This window comes from Physeter macrocephalus, chromosome 9 (assembly GCF_002837175.3).
Source record: "Physeter macrocephalus isolate SW-GA chromosome 9, ASM283717v5, whole genome shotgun sequence".
NCBI classification, from domain to species: domain Eukaryota; kingdom Metazoa; phylum Chordata; class Mammalia; order Artiodactyla; family Physeteridae; genus Physeter; species Physeter macrocephalus.
Window position 1 is genome coordinate 48,212,870 of NC_041222.1, and position 27,466 is coordinate 48,240,335.

The following is a 27,466-nucleotide window of genomic DNA, read 5'->3' on the forward strand; positions in this document are numbered from 1 at the left end:
CTCTGGACTGCTATCTCCAACTGTAATCTTGGCAGTGAAATCTGGAATATATATGGAATAAGTATGATATTCTTCTTCAGCTCTTGTATGCATGTAGTCTGGAACGTTTATCCAAGCCCAAAATATATGTTCAGCTTACTATATGAAATGTGAGAAAAATATCGATGTGCCTTTAAATACAGAAACACATTGGGCTTCGCTGGTGGCGCACTGGTTGAGAGTCCGCCTGCCGATGCAGGGGACACGGGTTCGTGCCTCGGTCCGGGAAGATCCCACATGCCGCGGAGCGACTGGGCCCATGAGCCATGGCCGCTGAGCCTGCGCGTCCGGAGCCTGTGCTCCGCAATGGGAGAGGCCACAACAGTGAGAGGCCCACGTACCACAAAAAAAAAGAAACCATTTTGATTTGAAGCCTTTTATAAATTTTTATTAACCAGACTCCAGTGATTGATTTAATTTCATGATTAACTTACCTATATTGCATCATAATATGATGGTAGAGGGGTATTATTTTGAGATATCAATAGAGATTTTTCTTTGCCACATTTTTCTTGTTGCCTCAAGTCCTTCACCACTTCAGTCAGTGCCTTTCACTGCCTTAGAACAGAAAGCAGATACAGCCCAGAACACAGGAGACCGAATTTCTGAATGGATTTTTAGAAAATACATAGGAGAAGCAACAGTCTGAAAGCCCAAGCCCATTATTTTGAAAGAGTTAGATTCTTGAGAGAGAAAAGAGCTCTTTTTAAATTCTCAAATCTTGGCACTGTGTATCATTAGCAAAGCCTAGAGGATAGCAAGCATATAAACCATAGGGTGAGAGGAATGAGTAATAATGTGACTCAGTTTTCCTTCCATGCCTTCTTTCTCCTGTGGGAAGGGGCTGGAAGAGGAGAATGAGATTTTATGAAAAAAGATGGGGCTTGGCTCCGTGACTCCTCGTGGGGGTTGAAGACCCAGGGGATGTGATGGATTTCGAGTTTGAGAATCCTCAGACAGAGAGCACTTGTAGTTCTGCCTCCTGTCGAGAATTCTGGGAAGGGGCATCTAAAGTAAAGCAGAAATGGTTGCAGAGCAGATCTAGGCTTATAGAAGGCCTGAGAGAGGCCACCCCAGTCTCCCTCAGCTGCCAAGGGTTGTGGATAAAGTCTGCAAGGTTCCCAGGTCAACATGGAGAGGGTCATAGAAGGTAGCTGATAATTGAAAGCATGTGGCTTACCAGAGAGTCACCAAAGCCTAGGGCCCAGGAACCCAATAATAGACACTTGGATAAAAACTAAGGATATTCATTCAGAAACTCTGAATACCCTAACTTTACTTATCTATAAATCTGAAACTATTCTAAAATTTAAGTTTATTTTTTTAAATGGTTATAAACAAATCTTATATTCTAGGTCTCTACTCTCTACCAATAAGAATAGAAGCAATCATCTCCATATATCATAGAGAAATTGTGAAAATCAGCAAGACTGTATATCTGCAATAAACTAAATCTAGAGTTGAAAAAAAATCCATGCAGACCCTCTCTTTCATGGGCAAAAAGTCCTGATGAAGGAGGACCTCATTGAGCTATAATGCTAATTATCAATTAAAACTTTATTAATTACCACATACTTTATAAAAATTGTGTTTAAAGTCACAGGTCTAGGTCCAAATACATTTTAAAATTCAAATTAATTAATAAATTTTATCACCAAACTTTTTCAATAGCCATAAAGGGATAATTACATTAATGTAATTATTAATTTACCAGTAATAGGCATTATTTAACTAATGTACATTCATTTTCACCCTTCTTCCCCAAATATTGACACTAGTAACAAGAGCAAAAGAGAACATGTACAGTAAGTTTCTGTAACAGTCTTTAACCCAAATCATAAATATAAAATTCTTTATCCTATTTCAAAAGAATTTTACACTTTTTTATAATAATTATTTTCCTATCTCTGTTACTTTTGATACTGCTTTATAGGACAATTTGAAATTAAAATGTTCCTCATTATGACTTCAGACTAAGATGATTTTACAGGCTTAGCTGGTACTAGTTTAACAATTACAGAGCCACAATTAATTTTAAAGAGAATATAATAAAAGGGAGCTAGCTTATTAAAAATTATTGTTCAGGGACTTTCCTGGTGGCGCAGTGGTTAAGAATCCGCCTGCCAATGCAGGAGACATGGGTTCGATCCCAGGTCCGGGAAGATTCCACATGCCGCAGAGCAACTAAGCCCGTGTGCCACAACTACTGAGCCTGCGCTCTAGAGCCTGCGAGCCACAACTGAGCCCGCGTGCCACAACTACTGAAGCCTGAGCGCCTAAAGCCTGAAGCCCACACACCTAGAGCCCGTGCTCTGCAACAAGGGAAGCCACTGCAATGCGAAGCCCACGTACCGCAACCAAGGGTAGCCCCCACTCGCTGCAACTAGAGAAAGCCCGCGCGCAGCAGCAAAGACCCAACGCAGCCAAAAGTAAATAATAAATGAATTAATTTAAAAAATCATCATAGGGGCTTCCCTGGTAGCACAGTGGTTGAGAGTCTGCCTGCCGATGCAGGGGACACGGGTTCGTGCCCCGGTCCGGGAAGATCCCGCATGCCGCGGAGCTGCTGGGCCCATGAGCCATGGCCACTGAGCCTGCTCATCCAGAGCCTGTGCTCCGCAACAGGAGAGGTCGCAACAGGAGAGGTCGCAACAGTGAGAGGCCCGCGTACCGCCAAAAAAAAAAAAAAAAAATCCACTCTCAGATGTTTGTAAACAATAAGGTCACCCTATGTAAAAACTAAGAATTCCAGTTTGGCAAAAGCCCTTTATATTACTTATGGATTCTAAAATATATGGACTTTCTCCAGCAAGATCAGAAGATGCTGACAAGATGAGTAGAGCCTGGGAAAGAGTGAAAGATCAATGACGTTCTCATCCGTTATCTAAAATTCTTTAAAGACATAGCTGCTAACAGTGTCTGGTACATTATAAATGCTATTAACTGAAGTTGAAGACAATTCCAGAACTTAAGTAAAAAACAATAATAAGCATATTTTCTTTTATCCTGGATTTCCTCATTTTAAAGAGTACATATTTCTTACTTTGATAATTAATGTTCCTCTATGTCAATCCTAGCTGTGCACAAAACTAAGACCTCTATTCTATAATACTTAGAACAAAAAATCTTAGAAACAAAATATGCTTCAAAAATAAAATTAGAAAATCCTTAAGATATTGTAAGATGCTTACTTCTACTTTATTGTGGCAGCTATATATAGATACACTGATAGGAATAATAATGTGGCTCACCAGGTGCTAAGCACTGTACTTAATTTACATATATTGACTTTCCTGCAAAACCCTGTGAGGCTGGTCTATGAATTGAAGATAATGGAATCCACTCCAATTAGTAATTTAAACAGAATGGGAATTATTGCAAGGTATTTGGCAGGTTAAGAATTTCTAGGGGAGCCGTGGAAGTTAGTTTGTGTTCTATACTATCAGGAATAACACAGCAGGGAGAAATGCTCAGCCAGAACAGGGGACTCTCTTAGGGGAACCCCACAGCTACTGCCTTCTGTCATAGATGCTCAGAACCAAATACTGAAATTCCACCTCCACATTCCCAAATGTCAGTCAGCTCCACTACAGTGATTACAAGAAGATCCAACATCTTCTAGAAGCTTTATACTGCCCATGTCCACTTCCCAGGTTTCCTTCAGGTGTGCCTAGATGGCAGAACCATGTCAGATGTGAAACCCAGCTGCAAGAGTCTGAGAACTCTGCCTCTGGCTTTCCAGCCTCTTTTGTACTGGCAGGCACGCCATAAGGGAGTTGGATGGAATGGAAGCTGAGCAGAGGATGTATTGACTCAGTTTACAGTTGAGGAAAGTGAGGATCAGAGTTCGATTGATTTTCCCTGTGGCCTCAGTTATCAAATGGCAGATCTAGGATTCAAACCCAGGCCTGCCTGTTCCAAGGCCCAACCTTGCAGTTTACTCTCAGTACACAGGCAATAATCAAGTCAGTGTGGAAAATGGGAGTAAAGCAGGCAGGGTATGTTGTTACCATCTGAAAAGCCTTTGGCCTTCTATTATAATTAATACAAGAATTTTAAAAAGACACTGCGTAATGAGCTCTAAATTTACCGGGGTACAGGTTGACCTGAATTACTCTGTTTAATTCCCCTTAAAAGAGCCTCTCTACACACTGTCTCTGATTTTATGCCCCCATCCCTGTAGTGATTTCAGTGACCAGCACTCTCTGAATGTGAGCCTCCTAAGGCCCCTGTGTCCTCCTCCTCATTGTCATATCTAATTCCTCAGAGAACTGGGGGCAACCACCACATCCAAATAATGACCATGGCCTGCAGACTTGATTTCTAAACATTTCTTGAGATGTGGCCTCTCCTATGCTGTTGCGCAAGTGTGGGTTTGGGGCTCAGGCCAAGGGCCCTGGGAGAGAACAAGGCCAGCCTGTGGCTCTATAAGGAAACTAGTGTCTGTGCTCAAGGTGAGGGCAGAACAGGAAGCTAAGGAAGTTCTGAAAAGTCAAGAAGTCAAGACCTGCTCCCCTTCCATAAATGAAATACAAAGGGTAAAGGCAACTCCTAAAAACATAGAGGTACTAGAACTTTTTCCAGAGAAGATCCTTCAAATCCTCTATTTGTTTACTTTCCCCTAGAATTTTTTTCTCATCCATCTCCTCTTGGTCTTCTCAGCTCCTGGTGATATTATCACTTTCCACGATCCAACTACCACTTCTTGCTGATGACGTCTGAATTCTAAGTCTCTACCCTGGAGCTCTTTTCAGTGGTAGATTGTGTTTCCAACTGTCTTCTGAGCATCTCCACGGGGAGATAGAGAGCCAAGTCTTACCTAAATGTCTCTGCATACCTCTTAAATCCAGCCTTCTTCCTGCTGTTCCTGCTCCAGCATCATTACCCATCAACAAAAGCACTATATTACCACCAATCTGTCTCTATCCTAGTTTCTTCTCCCTCCAATCCATTTTTTATATGGCTCTCTCTATATTTATTTACATTTCTATTCCTATTTCAAAAGCAATCTCATGTTACTTTCCTGCTTAAAAAATTTTACTGGTTCTTTAATTCCTAGACATGACATGGCCTTTAAAAATCCTATTCCAATTTACCTCTTGGGCTTCATGTCCTGCCAGTCTTCCCCTAGACCACAGCCAGCAATCCTCACCCAGACTAGGCACATTCATCTTTCCACAGCTTTTTGCTCATACAAAGAGACGGACATTGGAGTCACTTGGACTGGGTTCAAATTCTAGTTCTGTCACTAACTTGCTATGTGATTGTGCACAAGCCCCCTAAATGTCTTGACTCCAATTTCTCTATCTCTGGGAGCAACATAGTTAACTTACAGGGATGCTCTCCTAAAGAAGATGGCATATTTGACAGGGGAGTTTTGCACTGCAGGCATTGGAATGTGTTAGCCCCTCTGTCTTGCTTTCTCCTCTTGCCTCCTGTCCCAATGGTTACCTAGACTTAGAGCCTTTTTCCTTCACTATCTTCCCTCTCTCTTTCTAGGACAGTTCACCTGTTTTCCTGACTTAGAGTTTCTCTTTGCTGAAGATGCCCATATCTCTATCCGGAGCCCCATCAACTCAGTGAGCAATGCTGCCAGCTGCAGTTGACTGACTTGTGTTCCTGGTACTACACTGAATTCAGCACTCCCTGCACTGTCACTGTTAGTTCCTCCAGACCAGCCCCCCTGCCAGCTCCTTGTACTCCTCAGAGGCTCCATGATTCTCCCAGAGGAATGAAAACTTTGGTTTCCATCTTCAACTCACTCTTTTTCTTAACCCCCCACGTATCTAGTTAGTCCAGAAATTCTACCACCTGCTTTTCCTCTGAAATCTCCCCTTTTCTCCATTCTTGCTGCCTCCCCTGAAATCCAAATCCCTATCACCTTAGACTTTGGGTACTGCAATGGCCCCATGTTATCCTTATATGTCTAGCCTGTGGTATAGATCTATTAACAAAAAAGCACTGTGGCCCAGAAGTTAATACTATGGACACTGGAGCCAGACTGCCTGAAATTGAAGCCTGGCTCCACCACTTGCAAGCTGTGTAGCTTCTGGAAAGTTCTTGCATCTCTCTGTGCCTCAGTTTTCTCATCTGTAAAATGGGGCAAATGACAATGCCTACCTTAAAGGGTTGTTGTAAGGATTAAATGAGCAAATACATGTTAAGGTCTTAGAGCAGAGCTTTAATAAAGATTCAGTAAAAGTTAGCTGCTATTATTTGCCTCGAAAATAGACATAAGATTGCAACATTATTTTAAAATATTTTAAATTAAATATAATAAAAAGTTCTGCTCCTGTCATTCCCCTGCTCAAAAACTTCTAAAACTTCTGTTTTCTGCCACATCATGTATAAATGCTCTACTCAGCTTTATGAGCCCTCTGGACCACATCTGTGCCCCACCACATTTTCTACTGTAGCCCTTCCCAGCTTTGGTCAGCTGGACTTCCTGCAGTTTTCCAAATGTGGCTCTATCTGACTCTTCCTGGCCTTGTGACCTTAGGTGAGTCACAGCATGTCTAAACAGCCTGTTTTCTCATCTGTAAAGTGGGGATAATAACAGTACCTTCCTGGTGGGATTTTTTTTTTGAGACTAAAAAGGAATTAGAACATCTGTTTTATATTTTATATTTTATGTTTTATAACATGTCTGTAGTTGTTGAGGGAGAGCAGGCTTGTATGGGAAAAGCAGCAGGAGTCTGCATAGTGTCAATCAGAAATACATTTCTGTAAATCTTGAAGCCTAGGGAGGTAAAAATACGTTTCAGGAGAAAAAGACAAAGTTTCCACAGAAATGAACAGAGTATCCTTAACGGCTAATGGTTATTGAGTCATTTACTCTTTATAACAGTCTGTTTGGCAGGTGTCACTAATATCCCATTTCTCCAGATGAGAAAACTGGTGGTAAGAATGATTAAGTAACTTGCCAGTGCCTGTAGCTCTCGTACATCCTGGGTGTTTCTTTTACTTCTTAGTAATACTACTTAACACCTTTTATAATAATAGCCAGGAAATTAATAAAGTACTTATTTTCAGAATACAAGCCAAGGCAAAAGAGAAGTAAAACAAAAAGACAAAACTAAACCCCAATGAATACAACTGTGACCATGTAGAACATTCTTTAATTAGTTTTTCTATCTTCTCAATGAGCTGTGTGTGCTTCTGACCCTACATTTCAGTATCCATGGAATGCCCAAAACTAGAGGGGTTTTTTTAATCCAATAAAAAGTATGTCTGTACTTTGATGTGCCTTTCTTACATTCATAAGTAATATAAAATAATTCTTCTAAAATGCTTCAGAAGATGGAGGAAGCCAAAGCAAGAAATAAGAGGGATTAAAAGCATTGTTGAACAAAGGACTTTCCACCTGGTTGACGGGAATTTTTAAAAAATTTGCTTGACAGACTGATTTGAAAAGTCCCTTGGAGGAGAAACATCCCACAACATGGATGAACCCCAAAAATATTATGCTAAGGAAAGAAGCCAGACACAAAAGACCACAAATTGTATGATTCCACTTCTGTGAAATGTCCAGAAAAGGCAAATCTATGGAGACAAAAAGTAGATTAATGATTTCCTGGGTCTGGAGTTGGGATCAAAGATTTACTATACTTGAGCACAAGTGAACTTTTGGGGATGATGGAAATGTTCTAAAAGTGGATTATGGTGATGGTTGTACAACTCTATAAAAATACTAAAAATCATTGAATTGTACCTGCACAATGTGTACCCCTACAGTTTTAGAGTATGTGAATTACTCAATAAAGATGTTTAAAAAATAGAAGTGGGACAGAGTAGGCTTTCAGCATCAGTAAGTAACAGCATGCGTTTATTTTAAATCATTAACAAAAATGATGATGCTTTGTGGTGATATAGCTGCCTGACCACACAATTATTCCTGTGTCTTAATGAGGTTTTTCATGTTCCGCTCTCAAGAACTGTTCAGAAACATCTGAGCCACTTGGTAAGGAATAACTCTATTCAGATGCAAAGACTTTATAAATCATTTTATAATAATATATTCCATCTTTATATTTATCAAAGAGGGAAGAAAAAACCATTTAGCATTATATATATAGTCCTTTTCATAAATAATTAGTTTTAAGCTTTATATTCCATACATTTTCTATTTTCATACTAAAACACACCACCAAAATTTTCCTTGCAATGTCAAGAGGCGGGGAGGATATTGTTTTCTCTCTGTAAATGTTTCTATTTTCTCTTCAAGCATTCCTATCCCTAATACTCATATCACCCTCCCTGGGTATTAGACCTTATTTGCCCTAAACAGGTGCAATATATACCACAGCAAATTTTTGGTTAAAAGGGTGGGTTGAGCTGATCTATCTTACTTTAAAACATTGCTCAAATGTCGGCTCATCACCAGTTTTGCAAGCTATTTTGGGAGCTCAGCTTAGATGGCTGTTAATCTAGAAATTCTTTTATTTAGAGGAAAATACATTTATACAGCAGCTAAAATCAGAATCCAGTTAACTCCGGAAGGTTAACCTAGTGATATAATTGTTAATGGGAAGAATTTGTGGGGCAAGTTATTTCCAATTCTAATTAATTTTAGGCAAGCCTTTAAATTAGAAATTTATTTAAACCTGATTTCAATATGAAAACAAAAGTAGATTGTGGAAAGAATTCATTATTTAGTTATCCATTTCTGGGAAAAGATACTTCTGATAATTCATGTTCACATGAATTTAAAAATAAAATATCATCTCACTGTTATAAGAAAATAATCATTAATTCCTGAAATGGAAAAACATGTTATTTTTACATGTTGTCCTGTTCTGATTTGTATGGATCTCAGTTCTGCAGAAAGGTGAGCCTGACCCAGTCATGACCAATAAGTCTTAGATTTGCTGCTGTTTAATCCCTGTAGTGACACTCATTTCTTTTCAAATACAATGCTAAATAAAAACCTAAACTAAATAGCCACAGATAGGGAGAGAGAAGTCAAACTGAGAAATAAACATAGATGTAATTAGAGTTTTATGTCATAAGATTTTTTTGTGCTCTAAACGTTTTCACACAGGCTTTTTTTTTAGTGGCTTCTTTTTTAAATTTTTATTTTATTTTGGAGTATAATTGATTTACAATGTTGTGTTAGTTTCAGATATACAGCAAAATGATTCAGTGTCATATATATATATTTTTTCAGATTCTTTTCCCATTTAGGTTATTACAGAATATTGAGTTGACTTCCCTGTGCTATACAACAGGTCCTTGTTGATTATCTATTTTATATATAGTAGTGTATATATGTTAATCCCAAACTCCTAATTTATCCCTCCTCACCACCTTTCCGTTTTGGTAACTATAAGTTTGTTTTCTAAGTTTGTGGGTCTGTTTCTGTTTTGTAAATGAGTTCGTTTATATCATTTTTTTAGATTCCACATACAAATGGACAAATATGATATTTGTCTTTCTCTGTCTGACTTACTTCTCTAGGTCCATCCATGTTGCTGTTAATGGCATTATTTCATTCTTTTTTATGGCTGAGTAATATTCCATTGTATATATGTACCACATCAATAATTCCTCTGTTGAGGGACATTTAGGTCGCTTCAATGTCTTGACTATTGTAAATAGTGCTACAATGAATATTGGGGTGCATGTATCTTTTTTAATATATGCCCAGGAGTGGGATTGCTGGATAATATGGTACCTTTATTTTTAGTTTTTTAAGGAACCTCCATACTGTTCTCCATAGTGGCTGTACCAATTTACATTCTCACCAACAGTGCAAGAGGGTTCACTTTTCTCCACACCCTCTCTAGTATTTATTGTTTGTAGACTTTTTGATGATGGCCATTCTGTAGTTTTGATTTGCATTTCTCTAATAATTAGCGATGTAGCGCATCTTTTCATGTGCTTTTTGGCCATCTGTATGTCTTTGTTGGAGAAATGCCTCTTTAGACCTGCCCATTTTTTGACTGAGTTTTTATTTTGATATTGAGCTGTATGAGCTGTTTGTATATTTTGCAGATTAATCCCTTGTCAGTCACATCGTTTGCAAATATTTTCTCCCATTCTGTGGGTTGTCTTTTCATTTTGTTTATGGTTTCCTTTTCTGTGCAAAAGCTTTTAAGTTTAATTAGGTCCCATTTGTTTATTTTTGTTTTTATTGTCATTACTCTAGGAAGTGGATCAAAAAAGATATTTCTGTAATTTATATCAAAGAATGTTTTGCCTATATTTTCCTGTAAGAGTTTTATAGTATCCAGTCTTACGTTTAGGTCTTTAATTCATTTTGACTTTATTTTTGTGTATGGTGTTAGAGAATTCTCTAATTTCATTCTTTCTACATGTAGCTGTCTAGTTTTCTCAGCACTACTTATTGAAGAGACTGTCTTTTCTCCAATGTATATTCTTGACTCCTTTGTTGTAGATTAACTGACCATAGGTGCATGGGTTTATTTCTGGGCTTTCTATCCTATTCCATGATCTATATTTCTCAGACACATATTAATCAAATTGACAAAAATTAAAGACAAAGAGAAAATATTAAAAGCCACAAGGGAAAAGCAACAAATAACATACAAGGGAATCCCCATAACGTTATCAGCTGATTTTTCAGCAGAAACTCTATAGGCCAGAAGGGAGTGGAACAATATATTTAAGGTGGTGAAAGGGAAAAATGTACAACCAAGAATACTCTACCCAGCAAGGGTCTCATTCAGATTCGACTGAGAAATCAAAACCTTTACAGACAAGCAAAAGCTAAGAGAATTCAGCACCACCAAACCAGATTTACAACAAATGCTAAAGGAATTTCTCAAGGCAAAAGAGAAAAGTCCACAACTAGACAACAAGAAACTTACGAATGGGAAAGCTCACCAGTAAAGACAAACATACATTAAAGGTAGGAAATCATCCACACACAAATATGATATCAATAGGAGCATTCGTGAGGAGAACACAAATGCAGGATATTGGAAATGCATTTGATATTAAAAGAACAGCAACTTAAAACCATCTTATATATAAATAGACTGCTATATCAAAACCTCATGGTAACCACAAACCAAAAATCTACAATAGATACACAACAAAAAAGAAAAAGCAACTGAAACACAACACTAAAGATAGTCATCAAATCACAAGAGAAGGGAACAAAAGAGGAAGGGAAGAAAAAAGACCTACAAAAACAAATCCAAAACAATTTAAAAGATGACAATAAGAACATACATATCAATAATTACCTTAAATGTAAATGGATTAAATGCTCCAACCAAAAGACACAGACTGGCTGGATGGATACAAAAACAAGACTGGTACATATGCTGTCTACAAGAGACCCACTTCAGATCTAGGGACACATACAGACTGAAAGTGAGAGGATGGATAAAGGTATTCCATGCAAATGGAAATCAAAAGAAAGCTGGAGAAGCAATACTTGTATCAGACAAAACAGACTTTAAAATAAAGGCTGTTACAAGAGACAAAGACCCTACATAGTGATCAAGGGATCAATCCAAGAAGATATAACAGTTGTAAATATATATGCACCCAACATAGGGGCACTTCAATATATAAGGCAAATGATAACAGCCATAAGATTTTCTTTTATAATCCTCCTGAATGTTTTATTTTCATAAGAAAGAGGTACATTTTTTATTATGGGCTGTTTATTCACACTCACTTTCTTGCAATAAAAAATAAGCCTAATTTGATAGCATTGATAAGCAAGTGAAGATAGGAATTATTAAAAACAACAGTGGCTTAGTATTGGGCCTGGGTTGGGGGGCGGGGAAGCCACAGGAAAGTCAGAGTGGTAGAAAGGGAAAGGCATGAACTATCAGGAATGACACTTGCATCATTGACTCTTCAGTCTGGAAGAAGACAGTGAGTACTCCCTATGTTAAATCAAATAGAAAATTAATTCCAGGTGAATCAAAGCCCTGAATGTACCAAATGAAGTGATAAATATATTATAAGGAAAATTTGGAGACTGCTTGTATAACCTTAGGAAGTCAAAGACCTTTCCAAGAAAAACAGGAAACATGACAGAAAAGATTAACAGATTTTATACATGAAAAATAAAAAAATCCACACCTATTAGGTGGCTATTATGAACAACAATAACAGAAAATAACAAGTATTGGCCCGGGGCAAAGATATGGAAAAACTGGAACCCTTGTACGTTGCTCGTGGGAATGTACAGTGGTGCAGCTGCTATGGAAAATAACATGGCAATTCCTTAAAAAAAATTACAGAATTACCATATGATCCAGTAATTCCACTTCTGGCTGTATACGCAAAAGCAATGGAAGCAGGGACTCGAGTAGACACTTATACACCCATGTTCACTGCAGTATTATTCCCAATACCCAAAAAGTAGAAGCAACCCAAATGGCCACCAACAGGTGAACGAAAAAACAAAATGTGACATATACATGGAATATTATTCAGCTTTAAAAAGGAAGAAGATTCTAACACATGCTCCAACATGGAAGAAACTCAAGGACATTGTGCCAGTTGAAATAAGCAGATCATGAAATAACAAATATTATATAATTCTACTAATATGAGGTACCTATAGGAGTCAAATTCATAGAGACAGAAAGTAGAATGATACATGCCAGGGGTTGGGGAGAGAGGGGAGTGGAGAGTTAGTGTTTGATGAGTACAGAGTTTCAGTTGGGAAAGACGAAAATGTTCTTAGAGTTGGATGGTAGTGATGGTTACATGAGAGAGGCACAGTGAAGGGGTTAAGAGTGTGGGCCTTGCAATCAGACTGCCTGCATTTGAGTCTGATGCCACCACTTATTAACACTGTGTCCTTGGGCAAGTCACTTAATCTCTCTGTACCTCAGTTTCTTCATCTGTAAAATATAGAAAATAATAGTAACTACCTCATGGGGTTGTCTTGAGGACTACATTATTAAGGAGAATAGCATGTAGAAATACTACAACCCTATGGTTGAATTTGGAAACATCTATTTTAAATGCACCTACCCTGAAATAAGCAGATCATGAAATAACAAATATTATATAATTCTACTAATATGAGGTACCTATAGGAGTCAAATTCATAGAGACAGAAAGTAGAATGATACATGCCAGGGGTTGGGGAGAGAGGGGAGTGGAGAGTTAGTGTTTGATGAGTACAGAGTTTCAGTTGGGAAAGACGAAAATGTTCTTAGAGTTGGATGGTAGTGATGGTTACATGAGAGAGGCACAGTGAAGGGGTTAAGAGTGTGGGCCTTGCAATCAGACTGCCTGCATTTGAGTCTGATGCCACCACTTATTAACACTGTGTCCTTGGGCAAGTCACTTAATCTCTCTGTACCTCAGTTTCTTCATCTGTAAAATATAGAAAATAATAGTAACTACCTCATGGGGTTGTCTTGAGGACTACATTATTAAGGAGAATAGCATGTAGAAATACTACAACCCTATGGTTGAATTTGGAAACATCTACCTACCCCTTGATCTAGCAATTCCACTTTCAGGCTGAGTCAATACTTAATAAAAACTAGTTGTTTTTTCTGTTCTTCTTATCATCATCATCATTATTCCTATGCAGCTATATATTCTGATGTGGAAAAATCTTTCAGCCTAATATATATATATGTAGATATACATGCATGGCTATATATGTATTTTTTTTGCCTTTTTTTAAACATCTTTATTGGAGTATAATTGCTTTACAATAGTGTGTTAGTTTATTGTCTTATATTTTTTCATTTTCTATTTTTTCTATATAAAGTTTTTAAAATTTTACACAGTTGTGATCATATATTATATCACATTTTATATCTTTTTATTTCTCTTAGCATTGTTTGGGGAGTATACTTGTGGAGGCTTTGGAATACTTTATTTTGATGCTTTATCTACTATATCCTATTCACCCAAATGACTGCTAGCTTGCCAAAGCTCAACTCCTCATTAGACATCACTGACGGTGCCGTCTGACTTAAACTGCTTTTCAAAAGTTGGGAGGCAGTTTTGAGCATGTTGTCAGGCTGTCTCAGATCTAGACGATTTGAATATTATCAAGAGGCAGACATACTAATCTCTTTTCAAAGGTAGTTTGATCAAGGTACCTGATTTTGTTTCTAAGACTTTGCAGCAAGAAGATGACAGAGCAAGAAAATAGAAACCCCCAAAATGCTGTTTGGTAACTATTTCTGTGTAGAAATTGGCATGTTAATTAATCTAAGATTAGAAAAACAGCCATCACAAGAAGAGTAATCAATATCTCTGTTAAAAGGTACTAGATGCTCTCATAGATCATCTTCCAGAAATCCTGGAACTTATGTCTACTGGTGGAGAAAGCAGTGTTCAAGAAAATAAGGTAAATCCCATGTATCAAAAAAGTTTCTGGACATTATATGGCCTACCTTACTCTGCAGTGTTGTTGTGAGGAATCAACAGAAGAGTGTATGAAAAACATTTAAAATAGTGCTTGCCACATAGTAGGTGCTCAGTAAATGTCTGCTAGAGTTTGAACAGCTTGAATTTCCTCTACCATTCCCTTTTTTTTTTTAAACATCTTTATTGGAGTATAATTGCTTTACAATAGTGTGTTAGTTTCTGCTTTATAACAAAGTGAATCAGCTATACATATACATATATCCCCACATACATGTTTTTTTTTTCCTGACATCTGTTTCTTCCCTTTCCCCCATTACCACTACTTAATCTTAGTCTTCCCATGTCCTTCACCTATAATTATACTCTGGGTTCATTCTTTATGGGTAAAAAGAAGTTAGCTACCATACTGTGAAATTAAGGTCACATGGTTAAGCCGACAACTGGGTCAGGAGAAGAAACTGCTGACCAGGTCCTGCTCACACAACCTCTCGATGAGCATGTCTGGGGTGTCTAAGGAACAGCAAAGTAACCGGTGTAGCCAGAGAGGAATGAGCAAGGGGGGAAATGGTAGATGATGAGGTCAGAAAGGTGATGGCGAAGGGATAGATCACCAAGGGCAGTGCTTCTCAGACATGCATGTGAATCACCTGGGGGATATATTAAAAGCAGATTCTGATTCAGTAGGACAAGGAGGGACACATGATTCTGTATTTCTAACAAGCTCCAGTGTTGATGCTTTTAAAATGTGGACCATATTTGACAACAAGTCTTGTAGGCCTTTGCTGGAACTTCAGTAAAAACTGTGAGGAAGATGGGAAGCTGCTGGAGGGCTTTGAGCAAGAAGCTGTGTGATTTGACATTTTAACGGATCAGTCTGACTTTGAAGAATATGATGTACCCAAGAGACATGAGCACATACGTTTACCACTCATAGCAGCAATATTCATAATAGACCCAAACTGGAATCAATCTAAATATCCATCAACAGTAGGATGGATACATAAATTATGGTATATTCATATAATGGAATACTACAAAGCATGGAAAAAGAATGAATTACTGCTACAACTAACAATGTGGATAAATCTTACAGACATGAATTTAAAAAAAAAAACGAAAAAGAGTACATACTGTATGATCCCATATATATGAAGCATTAAAAAGGCAAAACTAATTTATGGAGGCAGAGGTCTGGATAGTGGTTGCTTTTAGCAGTGGGAGAGGCAGGAGGAAGCTTCTTGGGCTGGAAATATTCTATATATTGATCTGGATGGTAATTATATGGGTATAAACGTATGTAGAAATACATTGAGCTCTGCACACAAGACTTGTGCACTTCACTGTGTCTATGATATACTTCAAGAAAATAAGATGTAGGGGAGCAAGTGTAAAAACTGCGAAAGCAGCTGGGAGGCTGTTGCACTAATCCAAGCAAAAGATGGGGGTTTGGAGTAGAGTGACAGCAGTGAAGGTGGTAAGTGGTTGGATTCTGGATATGTTTAGAATTTAGAGCTGAAAATCATTTTCTGATGGACTTGATAAAGGGATGTGAGAAAAAGGGAAGAGTAAGAGGCGATCCCAGGTTTGTAGCCTGACCACAGCATGGTGGTGCCACTTATGGAGATGGAGAAGCCTGCAGGATGAGCAGATTTGATGGATAAGAATGGGGTCGGAATGGGTGAGAATGAGGAACTGTGGTTTGCATATGTTAGTTTGAGATGTTTGTGGATATCCAGATGGCTATGTCAAGTCAGCAGTCTGTAGTTACAGCCAAAGTCTGGGCTAGCAATAGAAATCTGAAGTCATCAGTTATATAGGTGGTATTTGAAATTATGAGGCTAGATGAGCTCCCCTAGGAAGTGAGTATAGATGGAGAAGAGAAGACAAGTGTGATCTGAGCCAGGGCCACTCCAGGAATATGCAGGAGTCAGGGAAAAGAGGAGGCAAAGGGGACTGAGCTGGTGTGGTGGTCAGGGAAGTAGGAAGAGAACTAAGAGGTGTGTTTTCCCAGAAAGGAACTGAAGAATGTGTTTCAAGGAGGGAGGGACCAATGGTCAATTGTGTCAAGAGTTGCTGAGAAATTGAGTGTGATGAGGACTGAGATATTAATTATGTTGACTAGTAAACACCTGAAACTATGCCTGTCACAGAGTAAGTGTTCAAATATCATAGGTTATATGGAGAATATCATGGAGAATATACATTAAAACCTATATATAGGGCTTCCCTGGTGGCGCAGTGGTTGAGAGTCCGCCTGCCAATGCAGGGGACACGGGTTCGTGCCCCGATCCGGGAAGATCCCACATGCCGCGGAGCGGCTGGGCCCATGAGCCATGGCCGCTGAGCCTGCGTGTTCGGAGCCTGTGCTCCACAATGGGAGAGGCCACAACAGTGAGAGGCCCACGTACTGCAACAAACCAAAAAAAACGAACAAAAAACCCCCTATATGTATCAAATCATTGTCCTTGGCAGGAGATCATGTTTTGCAGTGAAGAAAATAAAAGTTCTTCGGAAATGAGCTCACGCTTCTACTCTTTCCCCTTGGCCCTTGAGGTTTTGGCTTAAGATGGGCAAGTGGAAAGGATCTTCTCCCCATTTGAAACAGCCCTAGGGAACTAGCCTAGCCTTCAGTCACCTCGGTCCTAGAGATCATAGAGAAATGAAGTGTTTTCTTGGCCTGTTCTGTAGCTTAAAGACTGCCCAAACTCATGAGGGAATATCCTTCTTCAGGGAAACAGGACTACCACGTATTCAAACTCCCCATGCTTCAGTTTCCTCATCAACAAGATGGGACTAATTATCATGCCCATTTCATGATGTGTAACAAGGATTACAGGTATTAATATATACAAAGAGCTTAGAACAGACCTTGGTACATAGTAAACGCTAAATAAACAGTAGACATTTATCACATTATCATAGTGATATCAATGTCCTCCAGCTAAAGAATACCAGGAACATACCTATAGTCAAAAAAAGTAGGGTTCATGGACTTGTTGCAGTAAAGAAGACACATACTATGGGGAACTGTGGGGAGTCTCAGTGAGAAGGTATTAGAAAAAGATTTATACCATATGGACTTATGTCAAGTGATTTTGGAGAGGTTCAAAGATCATTTGGACGGGGTACTGCCAGGAAGTGGGAGTAATTCCATGATTGGAGATCTTAAGTCTTCTTATCGAGAAGGTGAGAGGAACCAAGCAGATCTAAGTGGTAAATAGTAAAGATGCAGTAGCACTCATATTAGTCAGGGTGGGGGGATACTTGGCCATTCTGCAGTTTGGACAATGTTCATATCTTTGTCTGTTTCCTGACATGATTACAGAGTGGTCTTGCCTGATGGTGGTGATCTGTGAAACTACTTATGTTCCACAGGAGAACACCATGGACTAGCTGATAGTGCCATGTCAGCTCCTAGCTGTCAGTGGGATAGTTTTCTTTCTCATTCTGTGTAAAATGACATGTGCTTTGAGGGGGTGATTAAAAGACTTCAGGAAGACTTTCAATTTCCTCTGACAACACCTGAGTCATGAGTCATCAAAGAGAATCCGGAGAGGTGGGCAGAGAGGGTAAACTGATTGAGGAGAACTCTGATTGCTTAGTCCTAGATGTGCCCATCATCTCTGCTTTGAGCTGCTCTCTGGAAGCTCTCTGAAAAAGATAGAAAATTAGTGGGTGACTCGAAGTGAGCCCAGGGAGAAAGTAGGAGGTGATGGGAGTTTGCTTCTGGCTCTTGGAGCAAAGAGATCCTGGCACATACTCCAGGATAAGACGGTGTTCTCCTAGGTGATCTAAAGCCATTATGAAGATGAAGTGGAGAAACTAGCTTCACAGTAAGTAGGACTGACCTTCCCTGAGGGACAGAGCCCATGGGAACTCCCAGCCAGAATGTACATCTGGAAAACTGAAATGCCAAGGAGAAATATCAAGGAGGAGAAAAGAGCAAGGGTGAAGTTTTCAGGGGTCTGAAATGTAAACAACCAGGAAAGCTGTTGTAGTGTGGCCCTTAGCAGTAAGAAGGAATCTTTTGGGTCAGATATTCATTGTCAAAACCCAGTGGAATCAGGGGACCCAATGCAAGCTGTCTAGAAGGTTCTGAAATCCTGGTGCATGCCTTCATTTGACTCAGGCTAGGGGGGCGTTTTTGTTTAGAATCCCAGCAGTTGCCCACTCGTACGTAGTTAAGTCCTTGTTTATATTTTGCTTGCCTTTCTCCAAGTAAAATTATCCTGTAAAACCATGGATTGCCAGGGGTAGACCTGAACATGTTGACAGCATTAAGGCAGCCTGATGTTGGACCAATTTCAGAACCTGAAAAATCACAGGAGAGGCCAAACAGAGTGGTGTCAGGCAGAGAGGGTCAAAGAAGCAGGCTGTGGAGCCTGGAGACCCTTCTTGCCTGGGCTCTATCCCCACAGGATCCAAGGGCACAATGTGAATACTATTACATCATTCTCACCTTTACTATACAATGTTTATTCTCTGTGGCATTACATGATTCACCAAATCAAGTTGGGGTCTGTGGCTCTGGAGCCAGAGAGACCAGATTATCAGCCTCCTTTGGTTACTAGTTATCTGATCTCAAGCATGGAACTCTACACCGCAGTTTCCTCAACCTGTAAAATGCAGCCAGTAATACCTCCCTTGCAAGGTTATTGTAAGACTTAGAGATAATATTTGTAAAAAGGGAAGCCCAGGGTGTAGGAAACAAAGGATGATGATAGCCAGTCAAATCTACATCTGTGCTGCCTTCCACATCTCATGTTAAGTGGGAACATTTTCAGGGAGGAATTTTTAAATGTCTTCCAAATTTAAAATGACTTTAAAAATCTATTGACTAACGTAATGCTCAACTGTCAGAAAAATTGTTAACAAAGGGACATTTGTTCTTTTACACTACCCTAAATATCAAAGTAGCAAGATTTTCTAGGAACAGCAATTGAAGGATATATAGCATATCCTAATAGCCAGAAAAATAATTTGCTGAGCTGATACTGGCCACAAAAGACCTTAAATTTGTCTCCGATGGTTAAATGTTTGTGTGTGCGTAAAGCATCATTAACTTTATCTAAAATCATTGATTTGAGTAAACTTTGGATGAAGCAATATGATTTTGATTTGTGCTAAATCAAAATAAGATTACTTTCTTTGAAGCAATCGCAATTGATGACATTACAACTCAGGGTAGAAAAGAAAATAGCCAAGATGTCCTAAAACATTGTCTGAGGGGAAAGGTTAAGATAAAAGAAGGAAGTCATGATCTACTGCAATACTAATTTTATCTAGATTATCATAGTGTTTCTCATGAGGGTAGCATACTTTAGTTTTCTATTAGAAAATTGCACAGAAGTAGTTTGTCACATGTAGGAAACAAAGGATGTGCTGTTGGGCACAAAGGTGATGTCGCATTGACCAGTTCTTAGAGCTTTGGTCAGAAGCAGTGAGTAACTGGGGTTGACTGAGCTCTGCCTTCTATGCATCATCCTGTGATCAGTGGCACACATTTCTGAGATTGTCCTCCAGCATCAAAGGCAGGGTCTGTGGCCTTGAAGCAAGGGTAAGGTTGGCCCTAAACTGTCGAACCATGCAACAAAGCAGGCAGCCACATAGGTGTCCTGGTATGTGCCTTGATTTTTGTGCTTTGTCCATCTCAGCTGTCCTCAATCTTTTAGCTAGCCAAGATACCCTGAAGCTGGTGACTTACTAGGTTCAGTATAAAATTTGGGGAAAGAAGGGTTGGTTGGAAAGCCTCACAGGTAATTTGGATACACCTCCCCCTTACCCACTGCTAACATGCTGAAGGGTGTGGGCATGTTCTTCTCAACTGGGCAGTCCTAGGCCAACCTCTTTAGCTGCAAGGATGCACAGAGGTGAGAAGGTGGCCTGGCCTGGACAGCACTGAGCTCATTTCTTAGATTTCTGACATTGGTACTATGATATCCAGAGGGGGAAAGGCAGCAAATCTCTTAGAACAACAATGCTGGGGAACTAGGGTTTAATCAAAATGAGACCTAAACAGGCTGAACACTGTGTAATAAATCTCCTGATTTTTCCTTGCCTTTGGTTTTTTCCCATTTCTGTTTTAGACATGGCGATAACTGTTATATAATCTGCTTTCCTCAGGACTGCTCCAGAGAGGAGCTCTTAGAATAAATGAAGTGACAGTTGCCAAGTTGTTATAGACGCTTACAATAAAGATGCTATCATAATTCATATTAATTGCTTAGGGTTGATATGCTCATATAAATTAATTTTCATTGACAATAAGTCCCAGGAGAGTGTATTTCTTACTTCCACGGCTTATGCTAAATTTTATCTTAAAACTCCTACTCACACTTCCTGTATCATTACTGTGCAATTACCACATAGATATTCATAAGCCAAACTGTTTAAGGTTAACTCACCTTCTCATATTAGGTAATTACCCTGGGCTTTTGTATATGTTTTGCGAAAAAATACTTGAAGCAGAAAGAGACAAGTACTGTTATGTAAAAGTGCAAATGCTGTAGTCAGACTCCCTGGTTTGAATCTTACTATATACACTATATACTGACTGTGTAACTTCAGGCAAGCTACTTAACCTCTCTGGGCTTCACTTTCCTCATCTATAAAATGGGAATAATAATTGGATCTCCTTATTAGGTTATCATGAAATAAAATAAGAGAATACATAAAATGCTCAGAATAGTGGCTGGCATTTAGTAAGCACTCAGTAAAAATTAGCTATTAGTTTTATCGACATGTTTCTTTATTAAAATAATTCATGGATTTAAAAAATAATTTGTGGGCTTCCCTGGTGGCGCAGTGGTTAAGAATCTGCCTGCCAATGCAGGAGACACGGGTTCAAGCCCTGGTCTAGGAAGATCCCACATGCCGCGGAGCAACTAAGCCCATGTGCCACAACTACTGAGCCTGCGCTCTAGGACCCACGAGCCACAACTACTGAGCCCGCGTGCCACAACTACTGAAGCCCGTGTGCCTAGAGCCCATGCTCCACAAGAGAAGCCACAGCGATAAGCCTGCGCACCACAATGAAGAGTAGCCCCCACTCACGATAACTAGAGAAAAGCCCGCGTGCAGCAACAAAGACCCAATGCAGCCAAAAATAAATAAAATAAATTAATTAATTTTAAAAAGTAAAATAATTTGCAATGTTATAGTAAAGAGACTTCATCCTGCCATTTTCACTTCTCTCTTGATTGGTGGAAGTTGGGGCAGGGGGTGATGAATAGTATTCTTTATTTTTCTCCTATCATCTACTCAATAATAAGAAATAGCTGGTTTGAACAATGAACATCTCATAATAATATGAAACAAATTTTAAGGCTTCTGTGTATATCCTATACCTCCTGTTGATTGTTAGCATAGTTACTGTGAAAGGTATAGATTTTTTAAAAATTGGCTCTAGCAGTTAAATAATGTTGCCGTAAAAATCTCACTAAGGCATGTGTAAATAGGTATAACTGTTTTTTCATAACCATACCCCTCAAAGCAGTTTCTTCTATAATTTAATATGGTCTTTCAACATTAATCTTTTTACTTAGCAACAGATAATATGTGCTTTCTCAAAGCGAACTGTAGATTAACAGAACTAACAATTTTCTTTTTTTCTTATCATTTTCTTTTGGTTCCAGATATTCTGTTACTAGTTTGTAGTTTATATTCAGGTTTTTATTGCTTTAATAAGCTGATAATAAAGACCAGCAAACTCAAGGAATCAAGTAATTTCCTTCTAATAATATTTAACCATTTGTTGATTTAAAGTAAAACTAGTTCTTCCTGGGTAGTTTCCAAAGATAATATATTTCTATTTTGAAGATTTATATGATTGGTAATAACAAAAAGGCTAATCAAATACAAACCTGTGCCTTCATGGAAATGACCCATTAAAAAAAAACTGAATTGTGATAACTGTACTTAGACATCTGATGATTTGGTAAGGAAAGAATCTTATATTTTATAGAGATTCATTCTCCTTCAATTAGTAAATCTGTAGAATGACCATCTCCCTAGCTCAGTATTCCAACTAGTGTTGCTATTTTTATTATTCACACCAAGTTTCATATATATGAACACATTCCTAAGGAACTGTGAACACATTAGTTATAATTTACTTGGTTAAGTGAATTTTTCAAAGGCTTAATGGTCTAGACTTTTTGATGTAGTGACTGAGGTTTTTGAAATTCTTGGGAAGTAAGAACATGCAGGCTTTATCACTTGCTGATCAATGTGGGATGAGGAGACAGAAAGTAGAGGAGGCAACATAGTCACTGAGAAAAAAAGTAAAAGAAATGGTCAAGATGTAAGGAAATAAAGAACAAGGGGGAAATAATTGGAAGTAATATAACTGTATGAAACTTCTCAATGTAAGTTCTCTTTCATGAAAGGTTTTTTAAAAGTAACTTTTCATTTAGAAAAAGCCAAATATTGGATGCTGTAGATAAAATACACCATCAGTTCCCTCTACCACCAATTTTTTTTTTTTTTTTTTTTTTCCCGGTACGCGGGCCTCTCACTGCTGTGGCCTCTCCTGTTGCGGAGCACAGGCTCCGGACGCGCAGGCTCAGTGGCCATGGCTCACGGGCCAAGCCGCTCCGCGGCATGTGGGATCTTCCCGGACCGGGGCACGAACCCGTGTCCCCTGCATCGGCAGGCGGACTCTCAACCACTGTGCCACCAGGGAAGCCCCCTCTAGCACCAATTTAAACAGGTCTGTTTTTCATCAACTCTCTTTTTGCCTGAGATAGAGCCTAAAGTTGAACTATTTCCAAACAGCAATCTGAGGTGTTGCTGGCTGCAACAGACACCTATGTGAAGGTGGTGATTGCTCAGTGGGTAGAGAGATCAGGGGCAGAGGCGCTCCCATTCTGCAAGGCTGCAGCAATGACAGATTCACACATGTTTTATTTCACTAATTATTTTATTAGCAAACCATTATTACAACAAAACATTATGCTCAAAACATCACACTTAGATTTTCCTAGCTGTGAAAAGATTTTGCTAAAAGAAAACTTTGTGAAAGATTATCTTCAAATAGTTGCTGTATACAAAAGTTGGGAGGGGGGCTTCTTTCTTATCAATTTGCATGAGAAGTACTCAAGAAATAACGGTAGTTAAGTGCCTGCACACACACATTAAGCGGACAGACTTGTATTAAGATTCAGGTTAAATTAGTGGGTTGGCTAAAAAGTTCGTTCAGGTTTTTTCCATACTTATGTAAGCTATAGAAGCATGTAACTGAAAAAAGAATTTTCCCTGACTGTGTGATGATTACTCTGAGGCCTGATATTAGTTTCTGTAATAATTGGCAAGAAAGCTACCCAGTCAATTACCTAAACCAGAAGTCACTGAAAGCCTGGTTAGTGGTTCTAACCATCTCTCTGTATATAACTTCGCAGAAACATGGAGCAATTTTAGAAAATAAGGGCAGTGATCATTAGGAAAAAAAAAGTATGAACTCATACAACAGAAAATAACATAAGAGAAGGTGAAAAGAAAAGTTTAAATTTAAGAACATCTTTAGAACAGGGCACATTCCTTTGTATAATAATCTCTATTCACAACTTCAAGAAATTTTTGTCCTCCTGTGTGATTGCATTATAATTTGGAAGGCTGTCTCTTCCCTTTTATCTATCACATGGGCAGATTTTTTTTTTCCCTTTTTTTCAGAGGTGTGCATTTTGGGTTTCCAGTTCTTGAAAATGACAGTTATATTGCAAATGAAAGTTCTAATTGACGTACTTATTAAAGAGGCACACCAACAGAGTGTTACTTATATCAATTTTAACACATTAAAAAAAAAAAATCTAACCTAATGGAGTTTCCTTTGCTTTCAAGTTCCTAAAGGTTTTTAATATGCAAATATTTAAATACTAAAAACATAAGCAAAATATTCTGTTAAAATATACATTCCCAATCAGCTTTTATGGTGGAATTGATTTTTATTATGATATGTGCAAAAAACCCTTTACCAGAAGCCTGTGGGTAGACTGGCAGTTGCTAATGCTAAGGTACGGGGTCTACAACTGCAGCTCTCCCTGTTTATTTGTTTGTGTATATTATAAAGATACATATAATCACAGAAAGATTTTTCAAGAGAGGAAAAACACTGATAATCACCTATTCTAATTTTTTTTTTTTTTTTGTGGTATGCGGGCCTCCCTCTGTTGCGGCCTCTCCCGTTGCGGAGCACAGGCTCCGGACGCGCAAGCTCAGCGGCCATGGCTCACGGGCCCAGCCGCTCCGCGGCATGTGGGATCCTCCCAGACCGGGGCGCGAACCCGGTTCCCCTGCATCGGCAGGCGGATGCGCAACCACTGCGCCACCAGGGAAGCCCCTCTAATATAATTTTTTTAAGCTTTGAAGTCTTCATGTTCAATTTTTCCTCAAAACAAACATGGCTTCAAAATAATATTTTTCTTTTTGGGTGCATAACTGAAAATAAATATTTCATACTATATAATTCAGTGTCCGAGCCATGTACAATGATTTAAAAATCAAGTGAATGTGCTCATACATAACAAAATTTCAAAGCCTAAATTATATATTACCATTAATGTAATAAATCTAAAATTTAATAGCCTACACATTTCTAATTTTTCATCAGTAAATATACCCAAGCTGAACCTAACCCCAACCTAAAACTATCGTTAATTTACCAAATGGATTCAAAGAGAACACAAAATTTTTCTTTACTGAAAATGACCCAACCATTTCTTCTTCCAAGAAAAGCACTCTGTGAAATAATATGAACCATTTCAGAACATAATACAATTACTGAACTTTGTCTTTTCATCTTTATATCCTCATCGACTAGCACACGGCCTGCCATGTGGTCAGTGTTCAATAAGCATTGAATTAATAAAGCAGTATCAGAATAGTCTCTTTGGAGTTCTATTGTTTACATAAACATTAATAAGTAAACAGAAATGACAACATGTCAATTACATGCTAGGCAGCAAAGTTAATGTAATTCTAGCATATTTTTCTAGAAACATTCTGAGGCATTGCTTTGAACATGCCTAAGTTTCTGGACAAATGTAGAAGTTGGGTATTGGGAGAGTTTATCCTTAAAAACTCCAGAAACGGGCTTCCCTGGTGGAGCAGTGGTTGAGAGTCCGCCTGCTGATGCAGGGAACACGGGTTCGTGCCCCGGTCCGGGAAGATCCCACATGCCGTGGAGCGGCTGGACCCGTGGGCCACGACTACTGAGCCTGCGCGTCTGGAGCCTGTGCTCCGCAACGGAAGAGGCCACAGCAGTGCCCGCGTACCGCAAAAAAAAAAAAAAAAAAAAAAAAAAAGAAAAGAAAGATGGGCAACAAATTGTAAATCACTTTGTAATTTTTTAATGAATAATATGGTCATATACAAATCAATATTAGTTGTAAAGTAAATGCTAAGTATTAGAATAGGTATCAGATCTCTTGACAAGAAAAATTAGATATAAGAAATACTTTTATTCAATGATTATAATAGAAGCAGTTATACTTTAAATTGCTATTATAGTCAGTCAAAGTTAAATAAATGGTTCTTAAGAGAGAGAAGCTAGTTTCTCCCCAATTACTCTGGTTCTTCAGGACAATGTCTACTCAGTACCTACCTAAATCTGTGCTGTTTCCTTTGCAATATTTCACATACATCACAACTAAATTGGTATTTAGTGAACTCACTTTAAACTGGGATTCTTTTTTGTTCTGAAACTTCCTGGGGGAAAAAAGCATAAAAACCCTGAAATATCATATGTGCAAAAGGAATGAACAAGAAGTGATTCCTTTTTGTACCAAGGTAGGCACATAGGAATACATCCATGTCCTCTGGACCAGGTCACAGGGATCTTTTGGAATGACTTAGGTTCTGCCATGGCCCTGAAGGGGACACTTGCTAAGGTCTCTTAGTGTCTCAAGGCTGAGTATACTCAGTGGGATCAGGAATGCCTATGAGAGTATGTGGGGCTAAAAGGCTAATTATTCCCCCTTTCTCATTACCAGAATTGATTTTTTAAAGTGCTAAACATCCTGCAAGACAGAGGAGAAAGAGAACTAGAAAAGCATATGCCTGACCACATAATTGAAGAGATGGGGAAAGATAAATAATGATAGAGAATGAAAAATGGAGAATGAAATTAGAGATGGAAGAAAGAACGCAGTACAGACTATGAGTAAATAAGAGAAAGGAAAGCAGAAAAATTGGAAATAAGGGAACATTTATTGAGCATCTCTGCATTACAAGTTAGTAGTACTTGGGTATCCTTCTCCCCATTTTAGTGATAAAGCTGAGGCTCAGAAAGCCTACGTCATTTATCCAAGGTTAGACAACTAGTAAGTGATGGAGCCAGAGTTGGCCCTAGATATTTCTGTCTCCAATGCCTGTGAACATCTCATTGCAAGAAGATTAAATCCACAGTCCTTAGCAGCCATAGCCTGGCCTTACATCCAGAAGGCAACAGTCTGGGGCCCAGTTTTTCTTTCTAGATTTCCCATTGTGCCATCCCAACCTGCCTGGAGGTTCTGCCATTCTCTCTCTTCTTAGTCTTCAGTCTCACTCATTTCAGAATAAGAATGTCCCTCCCTCATGTGCACTGGTAACACAGTCCCTTGCCAAACAGGTAAGGAATCCAACTGTAAGAGTATTTGTATGATCATTTACAGGAAATTTTAAAATTTAACTTAAATATTTCCCTTTTTTAACCCAAAACACTTTGGTTTAGTCTGTAATTCATTTATAAACTCCTGGAAGACATAAACATAGACTCAAACAAATGGAAAAACATTCCTTGTTCTTGGATAGGATTACTTAACAGTTCTTCCTAAATAAATTTATAAAAGCATGCAATCCCAATTTTAAAAATTGACAAACTGTTTTAAAGAGTTGGACAAGTTGATACTAAAGTTTCTATGAAAAAGCAAGCATGTAATAACATTGAAAAGATAAACTACAAGGGCATACTAGCTTAACCAGGCATCAAAACATATTGTAAAGCACCTTTAATTACAATACTGTGGTACTGGTACACGAATAGACAAGTAGGCCAGTGGAACAGCATGTCCAGAGACAGATCTAAGTACATATAGAAGGTTATTAAAGGTGACATCTCAAATCA

At 38.6% G+C, this 27,466-nt stretch overlaps 1 protein-coding gene across 7 annotated transcripts in view; it reads right to left on the reverse strand.

Annotated features, from left to right (window-relative positions):
- The window catches only part of PLGRKT (plasminogen receptor with a C-terminal lysine), a 51,628-nt gene that overhangs the window by 5,161 nt on the left and 19,001 nt on the right, over positions 1-27,466 (reverse strand). The gene's annotated exons all lie outside the window — the stretch shown is intronic.